This window comes from Strigops habroptila, chromosome 12, assembly GCF_004027225.2.
Source record: "Strigops habroptila isolate Jane chromosome 12, bStrHab1.2.pri, whole genome shotgun sequence".
Taxonomy (NCBI): Eukaryota; Metazoa; Chordata; class Aves; order Psittaciformes; family Psittacidae; genus Strigops; species Strigops habroptila.
In genome coordinates, this window is record NC_044288.2 from 25788345 (window position 1) to 25814699 (window position 26355).

Below are 26355 nucleotides of genomic sequence, written 5' to 3' on the forward strand. Positions count from 1 at the left end.
GCAGGTAACTGAAGCTTCTGCTCTTCTTATCTCAAACCAGCTTATTGTTTTTCCACCTTGCAGTCATAAACTTTCAGGGACTCCTACAGAACTAGGGTATATTGCAAAGTACCATAACCATGACTGTATTATTTCTCCAAGTGACACAGTGTTTCCTCACTGACTGCTCTGCAGCTATCATGAAAGAATTTACACCACCCCCCACTTCCAAGAAAAGGCCTCCTACTCCAACAATTCAACTAGAAGAGAGTCAGGAGCTAACCTAGTGAACTGTATGTGCAAATTGACATAAAATGCATGACCACATATATTCCTGTTTTAATTATATTTACAGATGATGACCCTGGCAGTAATATTTCAAGTATTTATCTACTCTTACTTTATAGGATCAATATTTGTTTCACCTGGAATAAACTCAACACTTAGTAGGAACAACCATACGTTAGCAGCCAGCATCAAGCAGATGCTGCCCACGGAGCAGCAGACATCCGTTGTGGCAGCCTGTGATGCCTCCCTGCCTACACAGCAAGACACCAGGGTTTGGTACTTCTGCAAGGCTCATCCCTGCAACCTGTCAATTTTTGTAATGCCGTCCCTGTGCCCAGCTGGTGAAAGTCTTCCCTACTGAGGTCCTGCTGCAGAAACCTCTCTTCCTGCCCATCCAAAAAAGCTACAGTGTGAGGAATAGACAATGGTGCTCATCTTCACTAAAACTTGGCCTCTCCCTTTCCAGCCTTCCCCAATCCATCTTTCTTCCCCTGCCTACAGCAGCCTTATCCCTGAGAAGCTCTGCCAACCAGCTCCACCTCCAGCACTTACTGAGGAATCAGGAAAGGTTTCATGTTTGTATTTTGGACTGCTCTCCACATCTAACTTGAATGCAGATGGCTCCCCTATTGCTTTAGCAAAACCTAGAGGGGAAGTATCTCCTGCTGTCTAAAACTCCCAGGGAAATGGCATTTGAGCAGCCTTCCCGTCTGTCTGATGTGCTAGCCAGTTAAAAAGGATTACAGTCACAGTTTACTGCTTGCTGCTCCACCCAGCTCATCGGTTCCTTCATGGAGGAAGTTCTCAGTGTTCTTGGCCCTCATACATGCTCCAGATGGTTCTTTGGTAAAGCTTCTCAAAACCATTTTTGCCACCTACATGTGCCAGAAGTAGTCTCATGCAGAATTATTATCTTCAGGGTTGGTGAGAGAAGGCATAAGGGAGAGTACAAACAAGACGAAAGGTTAGAGCATAGCAGTAATCTTTTTCCTTCTTTAATTCAAAGTTCTGCTGCTTCTTGGAGTAAAATTCAAGTCAAAGGTTTTATTTTCTTTTTCCTGCTGTACACATACTATCATCAGAAAGTACTACAAGCAATGAGAGAATACGTCCCCCACAAACAACAAAAAAAAAAAAAAAAAAAAAAAAAAAAAAGAAAAAAGCACAAGATATACACTCTCTAGAAGCCTCCAAGACAATTTATTGTGTGACTTCAGTGTACAAAAGCACTCAAAACTTCATATAGCAATTTGTAAAATGCCCCACATCTCTATTCATTTCACTATAGAAGGTAATCAAATTGTAAAAAAACACTAGTAGCCCTTCAGTAAAACCACACTTACTGATTACCTTCTTATGCTTCACATGTTTGCAAATCATTTCAAATCTATAATCATGATCTTTCCAGGCACTGAGGTCAGGCTGGCCTTCATGTACAAAAAGCATTAAATTAGTCTTTTATCTGTCTGGCTGCACTGCTCCTCAAACTAAGCTTGTACATGCACGTCTGGAATCAGACTCTGCTTGTGAAGAGCAAGGCAAAACTGGCATTGGGTACTTTATCTTTTTCCATAGGGTCATCATAAAAGTTTTCTCCCCATGGACCCATGAACACCTAGAAATTCCTCTTGTCAATGAGCATACACTTCTATAAGACCCCTCCTTGTTACTCTTGCTAGCCTTTGCTAGTTTAGCTCCAGCTGAGCTTAAGCCTTCTCAGTTTCACCATTCGAACATCTCCCCCCACCCCAAATGCTGTCGCTAACCTCCATGTGATGACCTAACTAGGCAAACACTATCAAGAAACAGTTTCCATTTTCCTGCACTAGTTTTCAGCCACATATGCAGATCCATCCACACGCAGTTACCTCTAGATGACAGTCACTCAAGACTATGGTAGTAGCAAAGGTCCTTCCCTCACAATGCTGCAAAGGGAAGTGTGTTTCTCTTGGCTTAGAGAGCAGTTCATATCCCAGTCCAGCAGTCCTCCCTCATTTGTTTCTAAATCACACGTACATGTGCCGATTTCTCGTGATTTAGGAATGCACTCTTGGCCATACAGATGAAGATTACAGATCAGTAAGCCCTTTTGAAACCAAATAACAGCTTTAAATTTGGTTATCAATATCTACAGGAAAAAAAATATACAGTAATTTGAGAAAGAGCCTCACTATAAAAGAAAGTCCGTATTTTGAATTAATTGTACTGTTCCATATTGTAGATTGACGTACAAAAATACATGTTTGTAAGGCAATGCATATTTAGTTCTCTGTCTTCAAGGCAAACCTCTTCTCCGACTTGCTTTGAAGTTGCAGATTAATAAAACATTAGGTGCAACAACAATCCACACATTTAAACTAAGTATCTCCTAAATAAACCACAAATAGTCAAGCTCACTCTTGCCTCTGTCACACAGAAAAATCACACAATGAATGCATTATAAGAGCTGATAGATTATAGCTCACCTAACCAGCACAGGTTAACTAGATAGCTATATTTCAATTAAAGAAAAAAGCCAATTGTTGCATGTCTTATTATCATACTAAAACATCTTGGCAACAATTAATAGCTACCCAATTCATAGAAATTGCTTTCATTATTTTTGAAGCAGCTACTTTCTTTGAATGTAATGACTAAGAGAAAAGAAACAGATGTTTCTGTTGCTAAGGAGATTGGACAAAAAAAAAAAAAAAGCAAATATTTAGAATATTTTTTTAAAAGGGAAAATTCCTTCCACTTGGATTTAACTACTTGCTTTATAACCAGCAGCACAGCCAGCTATCACATAACAAAACACCAGCGTTTCTTGCTTTGCATTGTGATTGTTCTACTGCAATATATTCTGCATATTCATTCTGGGACAACATAGCATAACAAATGAAGATGCCTAGACACATACACCAGCATCTCTATGACTTGAGTAGCTGCAGATGCTCATTGTCAAAAGGGGATATCTGCATAATAAGCTAGATTTCTGCTCAAGTGAAGGAAACGTCAACTGTCCATGACATTTGTCACATTACAGTTTTGACAAAGCTAATATTAAAAATAAACAGAAAGATGCAATCTTGTAAAATAAAAAAAAAATATCTCTACCAGTAGGCAGAGAGTTTTACTGTACATGTCCACATTACTGTAATTAACCTTGTGTGGTACAAGCATGCACCAGATTGCCAGGGGGTATGAAAAGCTAGGTCAGTAAAGACCTGTATGAAGTAAAGCTGCCTTTGCTGCACATACTCAAAAAGGCAAGGTTATACTCACCTGCCAGTAACATAGGTGAGCAGAACTCAGGTTAATAAAATAAAATCCAGTTATATTGAGTTTATTATACCAAAAATTATTATGCTGAAACACGTAAGTTGGAAGTTAGGTATATTCTGGTTTTCTATAGAAGATCATGGAAGATGATGGCAGTCATACTGTTTTTCCATTTCGGGTCACTGTAAATGTAAACATTATGAGAAATGTTTATGGAAATGCCAAACTTGTATAAGGCACAGTGAAACTGAGAAGAAATAGTTGCTTGAAGACAACAGCAAACCACAACCTTCTTGCATACAACTTAAAATTTAACAGAAGAATAAAAACGTAGAACAAAAATTATTTGTGCTATGAATCATCTTGCCTCATATACCTACTGGAATTGCAACACGGCTACAGTGCTGCATAATCTTGTCATTCTCCAATGCCCTACTGACATGTTTTTCTCCTGCATTATTAGCACCCTTGGAGGACTCCGTATTACGCAAAATTGATTTATTCTTGCAAGGTATCTTGCTCTAATATCTCCTTTCCTGCAGTCAATAGCAGCCATCTCCAGGATGACATCTGAGCCTGTTTTCAGGTTTAATGTAACTGATTCATGTCCCAGCTTCAGCGGCAAATATATATAGCTGTCAGATGGAGTACTGATGGTGGTAGTTCTTCCCAATACCAAAATGTCTGTGAGTGCTGAACAGTTTGATTTCTCATTGTGATGGGACTTTAGCTCTATCTACTTCTGTTTTCTTCCTATGAAACCTGATTTTTGAAGATCCTATCCAAGAAGATACAGCTTAGTGACTGAAAGTTAACTTGCGGTTTGATTTCAGACTTATTCAGAACTGGACTGTTATAACAGGCATTCAAAGCCTAATGTACCAGTTTATACCTGCTACTTCTATAAACACAAATGAAACAATGAAAAGTGAATGAAAAAGCTGGAAGAAGGATTTCCTTCTCTTAAAGATTTTTTTCTTTTCTTTAAATACACAAAAATAAGCTGTTCATGGGAACAAAAGCACTAGACTGGATGGGAATGAATGGAACTGAAATGCAGCTTTATCCACTAATTTCTCACCCATGTGCTCTATTCCATCAAAAAAATTTATCAGACACCTACACAGTTGCACTACCTCAAACTCCAGTCACAAAGTAATTACAAACAGAGGGCTCCTTCCAAGAAGGATGCTGACTGCAAAACTTTTCCTCTTCACAAGGTAGCTCTGACGTAGTTCAGTTCAGGACTCATCAGCAAACACGAAGGGCTGCATCACCTTCAAGCACATAGAACTTCTTTTGAAATCACACCAGGTTTCCAGTAAGACTGCAGAATCAGTTCTACAAAAGTCTGGAACTGCCAGTGCTGAGTTTCCAGTACATGAAAGAATGGATAAAGCCATAACTAAAGGACAGGAGCACCCCATCTAGGATTTTACATTCCTTCATGTCAGATACCCTTGTTCAGTGCTTGTAGCAGGTTACATACGAGTATTTTATAGAGCATCACCTGTGATGAACTAGAACTCTTACTGTTCTTTGGGCTCTCCATTTCAGAGTTTCTACTCAAAATCTGCCCATTTCAGCCTCCCCTTAAGAAGTAGCCAGATAGTTATCCTAACATTTCCCTCAAGCTGGCATTCTAGGTCAGCCTGAATATCTACAGCATTTCCCTTCACCCTTTCATCCTCCACAGTCTCATATTCCCACAGAAGAAAAAAGAAAAAGGAAAAAAAAAGTTTTCTTTTTAAAGTTATGACATATATTAAAACCTGACCTTAAAAAAAATCAAAGGTCAAAGCTCAAATGTGGTTTGCTTTGTTTTTTTCCCAACAGAGCCTTTTTTATACCAAAGCTCATATCCCACTGATGTGTATGAAAACAATATATGAATTACACAACTTCATGGCACAGAATGCAGATTATTGTTAGTGAAATCTGTACCTAACTACATGAAAATCCTTATGAAATACCAAATACTATCAGCACCTATTTATCAACACTCACCTTTGTATGCTACATAGTAATTAGTCAAAAATCCAGGATTTTAACATCTAGTTATCTTTGCCAGCACATTCTTACTTGACATTTCGTGATAATCTTGTATTTTTATAATTAGTTTTTCTCATTACAGCCTCTCAGTCTGAATACTCATATCTGGAGTCCACTAAAAATATTTTAAGATACAGTATTCCTCTTTTTTTTTTTTTTAAATCATCCTAGACTTACTGTTCTGCTTGAATTATTCTCATCTTCCACACATCTGAGAGAGGCCTGAATTTATCCAAAATAAGATTAAATTTCTCATCTATTCATGCAGGACTTGAGAAATGACAGTGTTTCATTTATTTCCTCAGATCAAATCTTGAGTCTTAAGAACTGCTGCTAAATAGATTTCTCTCCTAACAAGTATTTTTTACAGTGCTGAGGCCAATGTGTGGGTATATGTCCTGAGAAATCTAAAGCTGCTCCTAAAACTTACTAGGCCAAACCCCATTAATATTCTACAAAACTCCATAACAAAGACAGAAATGTAAATAGTGTCTCTTCTTCCTGAAAATATGTTTTAGTAAAACATGTAATCGGTGATACAGCATAATTTGCAAAAGCACAGGTAACAATTCTACTTCTGCAACCATCATTCATATTACAATGATCCATTTTAAGCTGCTCTTTCATCATGCTGAACTATTGTTGATAATTCCAAGAAGCATCCATTTTACTGTATTAATTTTAAAAAAATCAAAACCATTTTCAGATGCATTGTTTCTTATTTGGAATACAGATTTCAGGCAACAGGTAAGGAATGGGAGAGCAACACTGTAGCAATACTGATTTATTGGTTAGTTTACAATTTAAAGTAATTTACTAGGGAAGTTTTATGCTTACAAAGGGTGGCGTTCTACCTTTGCTGCCAAAATAGTAACGCAGGAGAAAATCGATAGCAGAAGTTACATTGGTTTTGTGGTTCCATTTCTAACTGCAAATATTTTATTTATCAACTTCTGATTGTGAGTTTGCTGTTTAGGAAATAAAAAACGCAATTATTCAAAGACACAAGTATACAAAACAAACAAAACAAAAAAAATCAATGGAAAAGAAATAGTTTGCTTTAGGGAAGGATAAGAGCATACTTAAAAATAAATTTTTTACAAGACTACATATTTAGAGAATATAGACTTTTTCCTCACATCTATTGACTACAATCCCAGCAAAATGATATCTTGTATCTTCAAAAGATACAACAAAGGTGTGTATGCGATCTCATGGAAGTGAACCCATTCAATGGAAGTGGAGTTTAGAGGTTTTACGGGAGGGTTGGGGTTTGGTGGTTTGGTTTGGCTTTTGGGTTTTATTTGGGAGAGGGGGAGACTGAGCAGAGAGCTATGCTATAAAGGGGAAAGGAGCCAGAAAATGAAACTATTACAAAAAGCAAAAAGCACAAGAACACTAGAAACTACTGTTAACTCTCACTGAAAGTACCTCTCAGGAGGTGGCCAAAACATATGACAGGATACAAAGCTGTATGTGACTGGAAGAAGTAGCCCTGGAATTTGGCAGAAACCATGCAAACAAGTCTTTGATGATTAGGCTCAAAACCAGTGCATCAGCGTTGGTGATGGATGCTGACACTGAGAAGATCCATGAACATTTCACATTAATTTGTATACTTCTGTTCCCTTTACAAACCATTGGAAACTAACAAATCAAACATGGTAGAGGCATGCAAGCCTGAGAGGAAAGAGGGCTACTTCAGCAAATTTCTCAAATAGTTTTGATTATTCATACCAGTGCAAGTTTACAGAGAGTTTTCAAACCATGCAGAATATGCTCTTTTATGCAGAGTGGCAGCCCTAAAAATACGAAACACTTTGCATCCTCCAGACCCAGGACTAAGAGCTGCACTGAAGATGTGATTCAGAGGCTTTTTTTCTTCCCACTCCCACAGAAGAAGGGAATTTACAGTCGAGATACATAAAGTTAAGAAACTGAATCCTTCCTTGAGGACAAGTCCAGGAGGGTTTTGTTCAAGAAATTAAACTTGATTTTTCTTGAAAGTAGTTACTTCATAAAGGCTTTGATCCACTATGATGGGACAATAGCAGCCTTTGAAAAGAAAACAAATCCCCCAAACAAAAAGCAAACCTAATAAATATGCTGAAACACTGATGTCACAGCAATGGCCTCTGAATAATACAGAAAATGCTGGAGAAGGACACAACGAAGGGAAATGAGTCTGACTATTTGTTTGGGAACTGATGCGAGCCTCTGTCAGTTGTATAAAGAACAAATCGAAAGGCAGAAACAGGCAGTGCTCAGAGGCTGGGCAAACAACACAAAAGGGAAGTAATTGAGAAGTTACCAGCACGATTTCATCACACCAGCAAATCCACAGGAACACAAATTAAATGAGGGAAATAAAGAATAGATGGCACTGGTTCAACATGGCAAAGTTAACAGCAGAGCCTCCGACAGGCTGAAAACCAGAGACGTCAGCAGCACCAGGGACAGACCCAGGACATATTCCCAACCCCAAACGTGCATCTAAGGAAAATTCATTGTATTGTGTAAAGACAGAACATCACCTCAAGCACCCCAAATAAAACCCCAAATCAGTAATACACTGTGTGAGATCTTCTTGTGGTACTTATATTCTTCCCCCATCCTGGGGGTGTGTGAAGACTCCTCTCAAAGCTGGAGGAACTGGTGGAAATCCTCTTAAGCAACTACTTCACTGCTAGTCAAGGAAAGCTTTGCTCATCACAACCATCACAGCATTAAGCTTTCTTGTCCTAGCATGTGCCCCAACTCAAATCAAACCCTAGCAAACTCCCACAGCCATACAATGGGGAGCAGTAGGAAGGAATGTTTTAACTCAGTACGTGAAAATTCTTCCTGGCCTTGGTATTTTCTAGAATAATGCAAAAAAACAATATACAGCCACCATTTTGAAAGGTTTAAATGGACACATTCTCAACCTCAATTTGCTGCAGGAAATTATGAATGCAATTTCACATTCAGCTTTCCTCCTGAGCTGCTGCCTGACCTGGGGAGATTGCTCAGCATTAGTCAGGTTCCCTCATGAGCAATGGGCAGCAAAACCAAACAAACAAGGCTACAGCAAGAGATTTTGAGATTGGGGTATCAGGTGTTCTGAAATTTTCACTGAGGACCTACTTCTGCAGCCTTCTCCTGACAAACTGCAGCTGAGATACACAGCAAAAGTGAGAATTTATGGACTAGTATCTTTTACCACTTACTGTTTGCTCTCCAGGAATTTGGTATGAGAGGTTCTTGTCAATTTGTTCTTTAACTATTTGAAGACTGGCTATGAAGATCCCTTAAACCAACACATTAAATTTTACATGGGGTATATAGATACATTTGTAATAGTAAAATCAATTTTCAGAAATGCCCTATTTTTCTAATTATACAGAATTGGCAGAAAACCACCCTGAAATTCAGAGTTGTAAATAATAAAAATAAATTAAAAAATAACTTCACAATCCCACCAGATTTTCTTTCCCAATATAAAGAATTACTTACACTGAAACATTTCTGTTTTTCTCATTTTAATTTTCTTACACTACATAAATTCTGAAATTTGAAACACAAAGACTCCAGCACTTAGAATAATCTTTATGTAGAGAGCACAGATCTTAATGGTCTAAAAGCTGAAGAAAGAGAGAGTCATGGAGTCAGAAAATAATTGTGTAGTAGAAAATATATAATGACAACCAATTGACCCATGGCAAACAATGCATAAGAATGTGTTCATGTTTTCAGCATGAGTGAAAAGATTTGCTTGGAATTTGGTGCTTGCCATATCTAAGAAACACATTTTTGCCATGCTTTGAAAGACATGTAATACAGTTGAAAATGTTACATTAAAACAACTCCAGTTACAAGATTTATTTTACAAGGGGCACAATCGAGAAGTAGTTTCTTCAGAAATATTGCCACTGAATTGAATGGCTTGAGTAAGAATTCTCAGGTGTATCAAACAAAAAAAATTGTATTTGGTAAAGTGAAAATCCACAGGAGAATAAAAAGCTCAAAATTAGAAGGAAAATAAAACAATGTTTTAAATTTTTATGGGAATTGATCACCTGAAGGTTGTATCTCCTTCACTCTTGAGCTACTCCTAAGCAAGATAACCTATTTCCTCTACTAGACACATTGGGAGAAGTGTGTCACTGCATGTAATTACATGAGTTCCCAGAGTGTATGTACAACATTAATTAAATTATAGGGTGTCTTATAAGCATTCTGTCCAGCAGTTAGAGACACCACAAAAAAAAAAAAAACAAAAAAACAGATAATTTGAAAGGTTCTTCTCTTTGTTTATCTTTTCTTTGCACAGCATAAGTTACAGGATTGGCAAATTTACAACCTCATGATATGCAGACATCACACAGATTAAATAGTTTTTGTTGGGTTAAAAATCTGAATAAAAGGGCCACTTGAGTGAAGAAAAATTTCTTTTGACGCCAGGAGCAATAAATTCCTAACATCCACATTTGACCCTAAATTTGTCAGGATGGGCAACTCCAGCAAATGAAAAATCCAGACTGGTAGGAGAAAAGCATATTTCTTCCAGCAAAGCATTCTGAAGTATTTCAGTTGGGCTGGAAAAGACTGAAGGAGGTTCTACAGAAGTAGATTCTGTAAAGGAAAGTGCTGAGGCAAATTGCTTTCCTCTACAAAACCACTTTCCTGCAGAGATCTTTCTAGGTATTTCTCAAGCATAGTTGGAAGCACTTCGGTCAACGATATAAACACATCTCAGAGCAAAACAACATACAAAACTGAAGTTGTGACTACTCACTGAAAGGGGCAGTTGGCAAAGCTCTATTTTGCAGTCATTATGGCTCGTGTCTTCAGCTCATCAGGTGAGAGAGAATTCTTAACACGTTGGGCAATGAAAAGCAAGAAGGATCTGTCAAGAAGAAAAAAGTATAACTTTCAGAAAAAGTAACTTCAAAATAAGAAATAACTACAGAATATTAATATTAATAAGTAAAGACTTTAACAGTATTTTGGTACTGATCTCTCAATTTTTAACTACCAGAGAGACAGCACACTCTACCCTCTCAAGGACATAAAAAAAATAAAAACCCTCTAGATGCATCTTTTGTTTTGCTTCTTATTTTCCCTCCTCCCTGCCCCGAACATAGACACCCAAGCAATGAGATTGCTTAGTCATTTAATTTTTACACTGCTCAAACTAGCAGATAGGAATGGACCATGTCTCCTCTACTCAATTCCTAAAAGAAAAGACATGCTAATCTTGCATAGTATCCCTCAAAATTTCTCAATCAAGACATTTTTCCTCCAGGTATCTCCATTGTGAAAAGTTTAAAGTAGTCTTAGATGTCTCCACTTCACAGGCCACTTGTTGCTTCCTCTGTCAATTTATTCTTTTCTTTCTCAGTATGCAACATGAATACTTCATTCTACCTGTCGATTCCCACAATTTCTTCAGAATTTTCATTATCCTCAAAGGTATTTTTTTGAAAACTAAAAATTACCTAAATATTCACAGACTCAGCAACTGATTTTTCACCTGGCTGATACAATGATCCAGGTAGAGCCACAAATTACTCATAAGATGACTTGGAAGAAACATAGGTTTCACCTTGCATTATGAAATTGAACAATAAGAAATAACAGTGAAGATGTGATTGGTCATGCTGCCGAAGAAATTCGGACAGTTGATACCCACCCACTCAAAAATACAAAATCACCACAGGCTGGAGGTGGGAACAGACAAGCAAACCATCAACACTGGAGCCAGACATTTCATAAATACATACGAAAATCCATAAAGAGAAGCTAATGCTTTTCCACTGTTACACATGCAACTTTTAAGCAATTTTCTATTAATATTGAGAGTATTTAACACTACCGGCTTTATCTATTGCTTTCACTGAAATTAAATTAACGGTACTTATTATTGGTTAAAAAAGAAGCTTGAAGTACTAGCTCTACTTAACTGCTGAGGTCTATCTCCCTGGAAATGAATAGGCATAATTGTATTTCAGGCCAGTAGGTTTCCATAAAGCATCAATTATTTAAATAAGACAAAGAATTCGATACACATTGTACATTAGTATCATGTAAAATCTTTAAGGCCAGAATCATGGCATAAGATCTTCTAAGAATAGGAATCAAAGTGGAAAAAACCCCTGTGCTTTTAATTTGCAAATGCAAAAGCTGAAATACAGATAACCTCACTAATTAGGGGTTGGAATGCAGTCTTTACTTTCATAATCCCCTTATTTTCACTATTATGCTTACTTTCTTTTGTGCAGTCCTATCAACCTATGCCTCAATGCAAATTACACTTCTATTACATACCTCCCGTCTTGGTAATTTTGTGCCATTTACAGTATTTGCTTATAATTGCTAATTCTTTTATACCTTTCCTGTTTGTATATCACTATTTCAGGAACTGGTGAATTTGGAACAGAAACATTCATAAAAGCATCATCAGGTTACACTGAGATACAAACACTGATAATCTACCAAGAAAATGAGCAGTAACTAATTTGCGAGAGCTAAAAATCCACCTCAAGTCAGACTCATGCAAAGAACAGCAACCGGATGTGTAGGATCATTGTTAATCCTCAAGAAAGATCATTTGATACAGGCTTTTAAAACTGATCATGAGGAGCTGCCAACCAACAGAAAGATACACGCGACCCCTCCCAGCTCCAGTTGAGTGTTTGAAAGACAAAGCAACTGGAGCGCCCAGCGGTCACGCTGAGGCCTCAGCCGCGGTGCTCACCGGGGGGAGCGGGCACTGCTGTGCCCAGCCGTGCCCAGGAGGAGCCTGTCAGCCCCTCATGCACCGAGCCAGTGGAGACACGATGGCTCCTCAGAACCCTGCCAGGCACCCGGGCTCTTGCTTGGCTCTCGCTGTGCTGCTGGTATCAGGTCTTCTCATGGAACAATTCACAGGGAAGAGACAGAAGTTGTTAGAGGTGCAGGGAAAGATGGAACGGTATAGCCATGACTGAGTAAAACCAAGCAAAAATCCTAAATCCATATAGTAAATTAATTAACAAAAATAAAAACACATTTCATGTTTCATTATAGGGATTTTCAGTAAGCTACTTGTTACCAAGACAGGCTGAAAATGCAATCTGACAAGTTGAAATGTCTCTCTGAATTCTAACAAATAGTTTTTCACCTCGATGTGCCTTTCTGGAAGGGGACAGGTGAGGAATATTTGTATATATCTAGCAGCATTTACAAATAAGCAAAACCAAGCGAGAAAAGAAGCAGAAGTAGACAGAATGGAGTTGCTCCTTTCAGACTTCTCTTATAATAAAAAATAGAACAAGATTCTTTAAAAGTTATTTCAGCAGATACCAGACAACCAGCAGAGAAACAGAGTACACTATTCTCAAAAGAGAAGACACACCCCATGTCCTGGTCTGTCACTGACACTAAGCATTTCTGGAGTCTGAGAGACTTGTCTCCCTTCTAGTTTATGAGCATTTAATAAGGAGACGATTATTTTCAAAGGTAGCAGAAGGAACAGGGGAATACTTCTCTAGTATCTGGGAAAGCATCTATTTGCTTCACAGCATTACTGCAAGTTTACAATAGAATTGTAATCACACAGTCAATTAATCAATGAAGAAAGTAAATGAGAATTAAGGTTGTATTGAAAATAAAGTATAAAAAATGGTAATTTGCTGGTTACATCCCTGCTAATTGCACAGGGTGTCCATGCTTGGTGCAGGCAGGGGGCTGCAGGGCTCATCTCTGAGGGCAGGCTGGGGCTGGCCGGTGTCAGATGCAGCTCCACAATGGCCCCACCACAGGACACTCCACTGCATGGATCTTGCATAACTCCATAATCCTCTCACCACTAGTGAGAATGAGGCATACGTGAGATTTAAGCCTTCCAGTGGGCGCATATTTATACAAATACCACACGGTCTATACCACAAATATCAGCCACGGTCTATGCTGCCATTTAAATTTCAGCTAATACCAACCACAGTAACAGCGCACCTAATAAAGAGTACAAAGAGGGTTAATTAAATGTAAAGAAAGGTTGTAAATTACTCTGAGTGCCACTGGAGTAATTGGTATAAAAATCCATAAATTTACTATGTGCAGATCTGCAAGATTTGCAGTTCTGGTGTCCTCAGCATGAGAAGGACGCGGAGCTGTTGGAGCAAGGCCAGAGGAGGCCACGAGGATGATCAGAGGCTGGAGCACCTCCCGTATGAAGACAGGCTGAGAACATTGGGGCTGTTCAGCCTGGAGAAGAGAAGGCTGCGTGGAGACCTCAGAGCAGCTTCTAGTATCTGAAGGGCACCTACGAGGATGATGGAGAGGGTCTCTTCATTAGGGACTGTAGCGATAGGACAAGGGGTGATGGGTTTAAACTGAAACGGGGGAAGTTCAGGTTAGATATAAGGAAGAAATTCTTTACAGTGAGGGTGGTGAGGCACTGGAATGGATTGCCCAAAGAAATGGTAAATGTTCCATCCCTGGTAGCGCTCAGGGCCAGGTTGGACAAAGCCTTGGGCGACATGGTTTAGTGTGAAGGGGGTTAGAATTAGATGATCTTAAGGTCCTTTCCAACCCTAAATCTTCTATGATTCTATGATTAAGATCTTATAGAGAGATCCTTATAATCTGGCAGTACTACTGTGATTGTATCTACAAGCAGACAGACAGATAAAAACTTTGAGAGCGTATTTGGCACACCTCATGCTGTTGCATGTCTTGCCCTTGTTAATGATTAATTAACGAGTCGTGTTGCTTAGATGAAGGTTATGGATTACACACAGAGTAATGATGGAAATGGAATATCACAGCTGCAAGCACATAAAGTCTAGGGAACTGCAAAATCTACATAACGCAGGCAATTTCTATTTGGTCCTGGTCCATATACACTTCATGTTGTAGTCTAGTATTAATATCTTTGGGTTTTTTCAGTCACTGGGTCATTTAGCACAAGGTACTCGCCCCATGAGTGTCACTAACACGTTTTCCTGCTCACTTTTTAATCTGCTAGCCCCAGGCCAGGCAGCTCTGCTGACTCAGCATTGCAGCGCCCACGGCCACACAGCACTCACCGCTTGATGTTCACCGCACCTGTGGAGATACTGCTGCCATGGGAGGGGCTGCAGTCCTGGCACGGGAAGACTGAAGAAGTGTCCCACTAAGAGCACGTGCCCAATTCCCAGAGTACATACAGCACTTTGTGTGCTGCAGGACAGCTCTGGGTGCCTTCAGCTGTAAGCTGAGAATGATGAACATTTTTATACAATAAGGTATCCAGTATAAGAAACAAGTGAGTATTTACTGGCTATGTCACAGTCAGTTTAATACAGGTATGTATCACCATACAGAATGTTATGCGACACACAGATTCCAGCTCACCTCTCTCCTCAACACTGCAGCCATGTGAATACATCAGTAGCAGCTGTCGTCTCTGTGTGCAGACTAAAAGAGGCAACATTGCCACCGAGACAATTCTGTCCTTCCTTACCTCAGCAACTGACTTCCTACTTTTGCAACATCTCCCCTCCTTTGAGCCAATCAGGAGCTGATTTGGTTACTCAATGAACCTGACTGGGCACTTTACCAAAATGTTTCTGCTTCTTTTGTCTCCTCTTACCGCAGTTTTAATCCCCATCAGTTCTTTAATCTGTCTCAGTTTATCGCCATGTAAGTATGTTATGACAGCATACAGGAATAGGGGAGTGCACAGGGCAGGAACAGGCACATGGGAATGTCCTGGCCAGGTGCTGACAACTGATGGCAGAACTCCGGTGTAAGACAACATGCAACCATTTACTTTAAGATCATCCCCCTCCTGAACTCTGTTTCGATGTCACCTCAGCAGCAAAAATCCCCCCAAAACAAACAACAATCCAGTGAGCTTGCAAACACCACCATACTTGGCTTCGCAAGACTAATTTGTTCTTCGACAACATATGATCAAAATATCGCATAAAGCAGGTATTCTGAGGAAAAGATAACATCATGCAACTACACCCAAAGGCCAGGACAAACTCAAGTTAGAGGTTTTGGTTTTGGCTATGGAGACCTTTACTCTTCCTCCTCACCCACTTTTCTTGGTTTTTTTTCATTACTTGAATAATTGCATTCTTCTATAAGCCATATTTCAGTAAAGACAAACAGGTGCTTACAGTGAGTCTATTTGTAAGTAAAACTCATAAACACCATAAAAAAAAAAAAAAAAGAAATCTAGTACTTTTATGTCAACTCACTTTGAATGTACAATGCAAACTTTATATTCAATGTATAGCATTATCATCCTCAAGAAGCTTATATAAACTAATGCTTTATAAAAGACCAAATATTCCAACAGGGAATATCTAGAATTTGTATACGTTTGATATTTAACATACATGTCAATCACTGAAAGTTATATTGATCAAAAACTAACACCCTTGAAAAATGAGAGTAAAATTTCAAGATGTGTTTTTCCTCATCCTGAAACTGATATATATAATGAAAATTAGGTTTGTGAGCTTGAGGCCAAACTTGAAAGAAAAAATACAATTTCTTCTTCCTATTAGCCAGTAAAAGATATGAGAGTGGTTGATTGGTAAATGAAAATTAATTGAATTTTGGGAAATGCATAATAATAATATTAGTAATAATAATAATAAAGCTTTTAACAGCCATGAAATTATAAACACAAGTTTTTCAATATATTACAGCTGTAGAACAGAAAAAGAAATTACAAAAAAGAAGAAATTATAGATTTCTCAAGTATGTAAGTTCTGGACCGCTTCATAATTGACAGATTTTCAAAATTCTGGCTTAAAAAAAGCAATCCTTTTTTTTTTTTCTAATGAATATTAGTACCAGTTGAAGTTAACAGTTTAAATTTTCAAGAGACATATTGACCAAAGTGAACAAGAATGGGAATGCAGTCCTTGACAGAAACAGAAAGGATCACAGCAAAAATCTAACTGCACTGCTTGCAAGAGGCAGAGAATGAATATCGCAGCTGAATCACAGCAGAATACAAACCACACCACACTGCAGAAGTACCTTTGCTTACATCTTCAGAGACACAGCACCCTTCATCCAACGAAAAAGAAAAACAGTGAAAATGAAAAATATAGCAGCCTTTGTGACTTATCTACTGATAGATGTATTGAGAAGAGCAGGGAGAAAGAATGCAGAAGCTGAAGTGAAGGTGTATGGTCATCCAAAACACAAAGGAGACCATGATTCCACAAATAAATTGAAAATGCTAAAACGAAGTAACAGGAAAAGTTGGTTCTTAACAAGCAATCGCTATAGTGCCATCCCTGCAGATAGAAGCCTCTTCTAGCATAAGAATCAGCAGAGCTGACACTGATAAAGCAAAATTATGCCCAGTGAAAAAAAGAAAGTCATTCACCACCACTGCTGGGTGTTTTATCCGTGATCTATAATAGAGTTATACAACAGTACTTTAGGTAGACTACAAATCCCTGGGCAGCAAACTTCAAAGATTCTGTCCTTTTCCAGAGCATGAGAAGTCCCTAAAACTGCAGGGGAAGAACCTGAAAGAGACCCAAAAATGTCTAAATCAAATATTTTCCTATGAATTTAAAAAGACAAATCTGAAAGGGAAGTTTATTAAATTTTTCAAGAACAGGTACAGTGTGTATTTAACATCTACAAATAGTACTTCTTGTTTGCAAATACAACAAAGCAAAGGACTGAAAAGTGTCAGGTAAACAGAAAACATGTATCAATAATTTAGAGAGTGAAGAACAGGCCAATTGTGAAGAATTCATTAGCTTCTCAAGAGGAACAAAAAAGGAGTTGGAAGCAGAAACAACGGGTCTGAGTAAGATTCATGAAAACCACCCTGGTGTTGTGCAGGAGACAGCAAGAAACAACTTCTGGGCTGTGCCCACCACAGCCAGTGAGGTGTGAAGCCTCAGCCTGTCTGACCAACAAGAAAACCTCTATTTCTCGATATTTAGTTTTGGGTTAGTTTTTCTTTTTAAGTAGCTCAACTAAGCAAAACATTAATCAGTGTCACTGTAGAGTACAGACTAAAGCATAAACCTGAGCAATTACTAAAAGGTGCAAAGTCTTAATGCATATACATGCACACACAAGCATCACAACCAGCAGTCTGACTCGACTGAGTCCAAGGGATTCATTAAAATGATATAAACAAACAGCCAAGTAGATAATAACCAGAGCAAATGAATCAGGAGCTTCACTTGTAGGCATGAAAATAAATATAAGACTGTATTGACAATTGCTTTACACTGAGAGTTTCCAATTACAAAGGATTAAAAAAAAAAAAAAAAAAAAGTGGAGAAAAGAATAAAACTTACAGTGAAAATGTCAGAATATCACAAACTTCCAGAACTACTGCAAATCTTCAAAGGTGGTCATCACAGTAACCAGATTCAAACAGCAACAGGCAGTTACTTAGGTGAAGGTGCAAACATCAGGGGAGGGGAAAGGGAACAGCAGAGATGGATAATCCTATTAGGCCAAACACAGCTCACTTAAGGATGAAAGGAACTGGGGCTACAGGAAGTGAAGGGAACATCAGCAGGGTAGGGAGAAGACCCGTATTTATCAGCCTTTTAGTGCTGTTAGGAGCAGCAGCTGGCATACAGTTATGGCTGGTCAACACCTAAAATGGATCTGCAGCCTTGAATCATAACACACCCTGCAATTAAAGTCCCAGTCTTTCTGTCTTTACACTGCACCTGCCACTAATGTAGAGGCACCTGAAGAAGCTTCAAGCATCAAGAAACATTCTTTTGGTGGGAGGAAGGAAATTCTGCAACCATTCACAACACCATCACCAGGCACCACTAGAAATACAAGTGTATTCTGGTCTGCTTATAAGCAAAACTTAACAATCCAATAAATGAAGAACTATTCCAAGAGTATTTTATGAAAAATCAATAGTAATTGCAATTCCAAACAACATCTTCAGATAAGAGTTATCTACATGCACACAGAGATAACCAGTGTAGTCTCCTTAAAAGGGATGAATAAAGTAACTCCAGGAGAGTCTTACTCTCTCTCAGAGTGTGTGTGTGTGTATAAATATGTAATTTTTTCAGAGGGATATACATACACACACCCCTCTATATATGAACAGCAGCTAAACTGAGCTGCTGAAGGCACCTGCGTTTGAAAGCCTGGATAAGAATGCCTCTGTCATTTACCTAATCTTGGACAGGTATGCATTCCTACAAACTGTCTAGACCACAACAATAATAGCAGCATGATTCACAGCTCTTCATATTAAATTGGCAGACCCCCAGTGTGCTTTGATCAGATCAGAAGACAATGAGCCATGCAACAGTGATCACCTTCCCTTCCTGCGGCTGGGTGGACAGGAGGAAGGCTTCCCCTTCCCTAAGCCACAGGGCAGCACCTCCTCATCCCACCACATCAACAGCATTGAAAACAGCAATACAACTAACAGCGTGCAACACACTCAACATATTTCCCTTTGTCAAAATCGTACCACTCAGAGGAAAGCACACCACAGAGAAAGCTGTGAGTTATGTTATCCTGACCTTCCTGACTCATTCCATACAAGAACCAGGGGACATCAAATAGAACCAGCAGCAGTCCGGTTCAAAACATTTATTTATTTATTTACCCTTTCTTTCTTCCCCCCTCTTTACATAAAGTGGTTCTTTACACAGCAAATGCACATCTGCTGGAGAATGCTGAGGAGGCCACAGGTTTACAAGGATTTAAGCAAAGGCATGAAAAATCCATGGAAGAGAACCCCACTGAGGTTTCCAAGCAGCCAAGACCACATCCAGCTCAGGAAGTCTCAGGATCACAAGGGCTGGAAGACTGGGAAAGAGTAAGTGGCATTTCAATTACAACTGCCTCTTTTACTGTCCCCAGGCATCCACTTATGGCCATTGATCTGAACCAGTATGGCCTATATTCTACTTAGTGTCCTTTCTAGCATCTCTTCACCTCTACACAGAGACAGAAAATAATTATTTGCCTTGATACCTACCAGCTAATTGTGATAATGCCTTTTGCACTGGCAAACGAAGACAAGAGGTTATATTTTTACCTTTCCCCAGACTATTAATCCAATCCCAGAATATTAGCTTGGTGTACTACCTTATTTCTTTAGGCCCACAAGTTGGTATGACTTGGAGACACAGCATCAAAACACAGAACAAAACAATAAATAAATAATAATTAAAAAAGGCATTATGATATGTTAATCCTCTTTAGCAAACATCAGATTCAGAAAAACATGCACAGATCACACCAGATTTTGTCACTTCATGATTTTAGTAGATCCTTTTTCTTCAATTACAGAGAGCAGACATTCTGTTTTATAAAGTGTCACAAACACCATTTTCAGGAACTGTTTCACCTGTCAAGGTATTCTCTCCTGTATACAGTATTAGTCATCCATTAACAGCAATGGCTGCTGCAGAGCAACGTAGCACCTTGATGCTGATACATTGCTGCTAATGAGCATAAACTGCTCTTTGCACTGAACTGTATTCTTCCCTGCCCATGGCAGGGGGGTGGGAACTAGATGATCTTAAGGTCCTTTCCAGCCCAAATTATTCTATGATTCTATGAAGTGTGGAAAACTAGAAGGATTTTTTCACTCCTCTGTATTTATCCATATTTTAAATATCTAAATATGGCCTGAAATTGCCTTTATTTTCCCCTTCCCCCCAAATGCAAGTAGTGTTCTAACAAAGCTACTGTAATGAAATTTCACCATCCATCGGTATAACACTGCTCCAATAAAACAGTGACATAAAACCACATGGTTGTTTAATTTGTGACGCAAAATAAAAGGCCAAATGAGTGGCAAGCCAGAACTGTCATTTGAAATTAGGGCATATGACAACTCTAAGGTGATTTGAAATTCAGATTTATATTAGGCCTCATTAAACAGTTTAGAAAAAGTCATGCATCTTTTTATTAGGTCTCTTTTTTTTTTCCCCTACCTAATTACCTTTACAGAATGACATACACAACTCTACAAATAAAAATACACTATTTCCAAATCATAAAATATTTTATTACATTTTTTTCAACCTCGATCATCTCTGAGGTACGAAAGCAGAAAAGGCAAAAGCCTTCACAGTTCATTAAAAAAGCCCAAGCAACAAAACAATGATCAAAAAATCTGGCATATGTATTGAATGTTGCTTCCAAAATTATTCCAAAGTAAGCAGTACCAAATAATCAGAGAACGAAGAAACAAGCTGCCAGTTGCCTTTCAGGTAAGGGTTGTATTTATCCCAAGACCGAAGCTAACTTACTTTTACAAATTTTACTTTAAAGAGAGATTTGCTTTCTTAATATAACTTCTGTTTATTATTTCAAGTCCCTGCCTCTTAAAATACCTGTCGATTCCCAAGTTTAGGGCTTTAGCCAGGACCTTGATACAACACAGCAATAAAACATGCATGTCTGTAAATGCTTCTGCCTTATTAGTAGTCCCTCATTAACAGAAATTATTTCATTTGTTCATTAGTCCCTAAAGAGCCACATGTACATTGTTTGCCAGCATACGATTCACTGACTGTGGTTTACTGGTTTGCAAAACATTTCTGCTCAGTATATTTATATACACCAGAACAGCCTAAATATATCTTTTTTTTTTCTTCTTTAATGTATTTACTGAGATTTAGAAAAAGAAGAAAAAAAAGTGGTTTTTTTTTAAATACACCTTTGGGAAAGTAACACAGAGAAAACTTTATATTACGAGGAAGCTGGGTGCTGTGAGGCTAAGCAAAGAGCCATCTTGCTGATCACAGTGCAATTGCTCTGCTTCCAGCTACTTCTATTGCCAGTGCTCTGCACTGAGCAAACGGGACAGTTTTAACATTTGCAGATGTTTTCATTTAATACATATTGAAAAACCAATACTGCACATACTTTCATTTTTATGAAACACAGAAAGACTCAATGCAACAAATGAGCTTAAAGGCCTCAGTTGAGAGTATTGGCATTCAGATGCCAAATACTGGATAGCACCTAAGTGAGCATAAACAGACTTAGGTAGGATTTTCAAGTATTAAAAGCTAAGACAGTGAATCTATATATAGCCATTGAATAAAGCGAAGCTTAGAAGAATGCTGATTGCCCTGGCTTTGTTAACTTAAAACAGTAATAGTCAAGAAGTTAGAATAGTTTTCCCACTATGATGAAAATGGTATTTAAATACATTAAATATCTGTACACATGGACAGGTCAACTTTTAGGTAGCAAATCTCTGGAAAACATAATTAGTATCTAAATTTCAGACTACAAAATTTGAAAAGATAGTTTGAAAAGTACTTGGATTATAAAAGAATACCAGGAGTTTCACCTTGGTGTTCAGGAATCCAAAACAAATGATGCTGATGTGAACAAATATGATATACAAAGTACAAAACTTTAAACATCATGGCTAACCACTCTTAACAGAGAAATAAAAGACACCAGCATAGTTCCTTATGTAGCTATGGCTAATGAATTCTGTCTGAATGTCTGCTGGGGTTAAGTTCTTACAATATTTTCTACATTATCAGGCTACTTGCAAAGAATCCCAAGAAGCCATCTTGAGGAGAGACTGTCATCCAACTTTTGTTCTCACATGCCGATGCTCAGCTCTCAGATTTTTACACCTCTTCCTGTTTTTACGAGCAAAGCAAATGTTCACATGTAGGCTATTATTCAGAACTGTTCTTTCTCAAATGAGAATCTTTATTCTGTGACATTTGCTCCTGAATACAACACTGGTCAAATTATGTTCAGGAGACATTTATACATCACACACATTTCTGTGTATTACAGCGTTTGAGGAGAGGCTGAGAGAGCTGAGACTGCTCAGCCTGTGAAGAGAGGGCTCAGGGGAGATCTCATCCATGTGCACACTCACCTGAAGGGAGGGTGTAACCAAGACGAAAAGTACAAACAGCAATGGGCACAAACTGACACACAGGACATTCCGGTTCAACACTGCTTTCCAGTGCAGGTGATCAAACACGGGAACAGGTTGCTCGGAGAGGTTGTGGTGTCTCCGCCTGTGGAGATGTTCAAAGCCCAACTGGACACAGTCATGAGCAACCTGCTTTGGTTGACCCCACTTGAGCAGGGAGCCAGACTAGAACTCTAGAGGGACTTTGGAAGTAGGAGGAACTGGCAGGACTCCAGAAGTTCCTTCCAGCCTTATACATTCCATTATTATTCACATTTCAGTATCACTTATATGCTGTAATTGTGCAATCTGCTATTTTTTATTTTTTGAAGCTCAAGATTTTGAGCATTCATCTTCCTCTTTTCTTTTTTATATGCTTGAAGGCAATCATTTTCTACTGTCCTCAAGTGCAAGATCTAGAAGTTTATTAATGGAAGTTGCATACATGCCCTTAGAAATAATGAGAGGCTAAGCACTCCTTTCCAGATTTGTGCTTGCTTTCTAACCAGTTAATAATATCACTAAAAGGGTGGTAACTATTCCACTTGATTTTCAAAACAAAAGAGAGAAGCAGTTTAGCAAAAACAAAGTAAAATTAGTCTAACAAAGTCTGATCACTGGAACGAGGAGGAGGAAATAAAGACACACTTCTAATGTTGATCCATTTCTATGAAATTTAACAGCAGGCAGTCATCTTGAAGGTATCCAATTCCCCTGAGCTCTGAGGAAATCTGTCAGGTACTAAAACAAGAGACTCAAATTAGCATCACCTCTGAGAAAAGAAATCTGAGGCTAATAAGTGTTGGGTGGCTGGCTAGCTGCCACTCAGCACCGCCGCCGCCCAGGGCCAGGCCCAAGTGCTGCTGAGGGTTAGAGGGGGCAGGAGGAACCTGTGCAAGGTATTGCCGGAGCTTTAAAGGATGGAGGAAAACAGGAACTGGCATTGCTGTAGAGCAAAAAAGGACAAGGGGAAGATCATACAGAATATGAGCAGAGAGAAACTGGCAATTCTTCTGGTGGAAAGGTTGCTGAGGGGCCCAGGGACGAAGGACAGAAACCTGCAGGCAGTGAAGCTTCATTAGTTCCACTAATCACAGAACAATTTGTTTACAGGAAAGTATTGCGGTTTGTTTGTTGTTTCCCTTACAAGGATGAACAGGTGTCTTAATATATTCTGTATGTGGAGTAACAGAGGAACAGCCAATATTGAGAGCGCTGTTCAGGCTCAATTTATAAATGGAAAAGTGATTCTGCATTCAACAGGAAGGATAAAAACGGTATCCTGCTGTTCACAGTGGGAGACAGAATTTAAATATCCTGTAATATAATTTAGTACATCACCACATGTCAGGCTCGACTTTTGCAATTTACACCAGTAAGTTTTACACAAGAATAAAATCTTTTCAATTCAAGGCAGTAACTCCGGATTTACACCGGGACACATGGAAGAGCATGAGGCCCTTCTTATCTTAATAAAATTTGTCATCTACTGTTAAATGCATTAATGGCAGATATAATCATGTGTTAGCATTGTAATACAAGATAACTGTATTGTCACTGGATTGAAAGCAGAAATAGATTACTATTTGGTGTTAAGTCATTTACATCATCATTCACAAAAATCAATTAATAGGTTGCAGCTTTCTCCAATTTCAGTTGCTTTTTAATGAAAAGAATAAATCGAATCACAACTAAAAAGAAATCAGAAGCACCCACTTTGGGGAAAAGTGTTTTTCAAGGGTGGCTTTAACAGGAGCTATTACATTCAATTTTAGATGATGCAAGATCACAACAACAATATTCGTCTCAGTAAAGTCACACCTCAAACTATCTATGGGGAGCCTTTTCTCCTTCAGTTCCCAAATTCTTCCATGGAACACTGGTGTTTGGCCACAGATACCCAGTTTGATGAAGACAATGCCACCAAAGCACCAATCACAATGCAAACACCCCTTGTCTGAAGGATTCTCATTAACACTTTTGAAACATTTTTCCATTTCTAACCAGGGGAGAGGCACCACTAGCACCACCCCCAGCACTGCTCTCTTTACAAGCTGAAGTGCTCTCTGACAACCCCACTGCTCACTCAGGTGGACAAGTTTCAGCTGCCTTTGCTCATACATTTTGTATTTAACTTCTTTTAAACATGAAAGTTCATTAGAAGAGGGCATACACATGCCTATAAAGATGTATAATCCAGTTGTTGAAAACTATTTTCCTTTTTATGGCGACAAGGATCTGCATTAGGGAAAATAACAGGGGTTTAAAATTTGCACCAAGAATTGAAACTTTGTTGGCTTTGATCAGGTACTCTAATTCTCTATAGAGATAACAGGCAGACGAATGATCAAGAAAACAACAAAATAGGTGGACCAATACTAAGAACACCAAGAGAGCAGGTGGGTACAAACACAAAGCAGAAGATCAAATGTACCAGAACAGAGAATGCGGAAGAGATTCAGCACAGAGATTCATGAAGAGAAACAACATAAAATCCATCCATGATGTAAACCATTAAGCAGCTACATCCTTCCTCTCCTCTACATTGCAAAAATGCAGTTGCTAAAGGGTTTATGCTGCTTTTGGCTATCACAGCATTCGGAATGAGAAAGACAGAGGAGCTAAACACAAATATATAGGGAAACAGAAGATGTTAAAACAGGTTTTCGAAGAGAAAGTATGTCCTGGATCAGTGGAGAAAGGGACAAAGAATACACGTGACCTCAAATTCAGGTCCAAGATACAACAAGGAGAAAAGAAAGTCAGACATCACTTGAAGAAAATTTTGTTTGTTTGTTTAAATCAATAAAGACTTTCCATTTGGCCAAATTATATTTCAGCCCTGAACTTAACTAGGATGATGAAGTCAGATTTCTCCACACCATTTCTCCAGACAGGTCATCCCTCTTTTCTCCTTCTGAACCTTCTCTAAATCTACACATGCCTTTATACTCGAGAGCTGCTTCCTTTGATTCCCTTAAGCTTTGCAGCCATCTAGTTCTTCAGAAGCTCAGCAGGGGTAACAGGAGACTTGTCTATCTTTGAGGAAGGAGGACAGCTTCAGCCAAAGAATATTAGTTATGCAGTAAACTCCTGAGAGATATCTGTCAGGACATAAGAAAGAACAAATTACTCCCAAGCTGCTCCATCTTTTCCTTGCCTTGCCATTAGATCCTTCTTGAGGAAAATAATGCAGAGAAGACATGTTCTCCTTCCCTTAAAGACTGCAAGCCAAAAACGTGGATCTTTTTTAGGGCAGAGTACTTCCCTAGTAGAGATAAACAACAGCACGGAGGCAGTAAGAAGGGTCAGTAATGCTAAGAACCACAATTAAAACTTAAAAATGATCTCAGGCTGCCCCTATAAATCTTTCATTATTCTTACCATTACCATTCGTTAGACATCTATGATAAAACAAATATCATCCTTCCAAGGGCAGGTGGAGAAATCAGCTTTCATGCTTGCTAACTGAAAGACCTGATAAAGGATAGTAAGTGTTAAAATGCATCCAGATCACTAAGTCTTTGTCTCCAAAGAATTTTCATCATTAGCCAGTAACTTTTCATAGAATGCTTGCACGTATGTTCAGAAATGTTTTATTTTCTTCACGTTTAATATAAAACTCAAGCAGAAAAAAAACCTAGTGTTTTGCTAAATCTAAAGCAGTTTTAGGATTATTAAGATCAATCTTCTAGTGCATTACATCAATTTGAATGTCATCAATTAAAGGGGGATGGGGGACAGCAATAATCAGGCTTAATAAGTTTAGCCAAAATACAGCCACTGGCATTCAGCCATGTGCCCATAGTTGCAAGCTTTCTGGAACAGAACCTTACTACACCACCTCTGACGCTACTGTACGATAAATCCATTTTGTCAAA

At 38.6% G+C, this 26355-nt stretch overlaps 1 protein-coding gene across 16 annotated transcripts in view; it reads right to left on the reverse strand.

Moving 5' to 3' along the window:
- TENM2 (teneurin transmembrane protein 2) overlaps positions 1-26355 on the reverse strand; it is a 689309-nt gene that overhangs the window by 605322 nt on the left and 57632 nt on the right. For all 16 annotated transcript variants that reach the window (XM_030503751.1, XM_030503752.1, XM_030503763.1 and 13 more), the window contains exon 2: positions 10358-10468. The gene's annotated coding sequence lies outside the window, so the exon portion shown is untranslated. The remainder of the gene's footprint in view (positions 1-10357; positions 10469-26355) is intronic.